Source organism: Scophthalmus maximus, chromosome 3 (assembly GCF_022379125.1).
Source record: "Scophthalmus maximus strain ysfricsl-2021 chromosome 3, ASM2237912v1, whole genome shotgun sequence".
Lineage (NCBI taxonomy): Eukaryota > Metazoa > Chordata > Actinopteri > Pleuronectiformes > Scophthalmidae > Scophthalmus > Scophthalmus maximus.
The window spans coordinates 28760001-28760458 of record NC_061517.1 but is presented as its reverse complement, the minus strand read 5'-3'; positions in this window follow the sequence as shown (position 1 = coordinate 28760458).

Sequence of the window (458 nt, the reverse complement as noted above, 5' to 3'; positions counted from 1 at the left end):
CTTGTGCGGTCCCCTGCTTCATACGGCCCAAGGGGCGTGCGGCTGGTCCAGGAAGTCCAGAACAATTAGCGTAGAAGCCAAATCGAGAGTCAAAGTCTTTTCATTAGATTGAAAACCTCTCCTGTGTAAAGCATCACACAAAGCACCCAAAGTCATATATTTAACTTTCCTCTCCACTAATTAAAAATACAGTCACACATCTTAATCTGTCTGTCCTTTTGTTGCTTCCTCATCTTGCCCCCCCCGCCTCCTTTGCTTTTTCCCATTTCCTTTTTTTTCAGTCCCGCCACTGGCTTGGATCAGAGAGCTCTCTCTCCCAGATTAAAAAGTGGCTGCAGGATCTGTACACTGTATCCATTGCTTCTCCCCTGCCACCAGGTAATGCAGAAAAAGCATTCATCTCCTAGGCCATTTCACATGCCAGCTAAAGTAATGGTCCTCTGGGAACTTTAACTGCA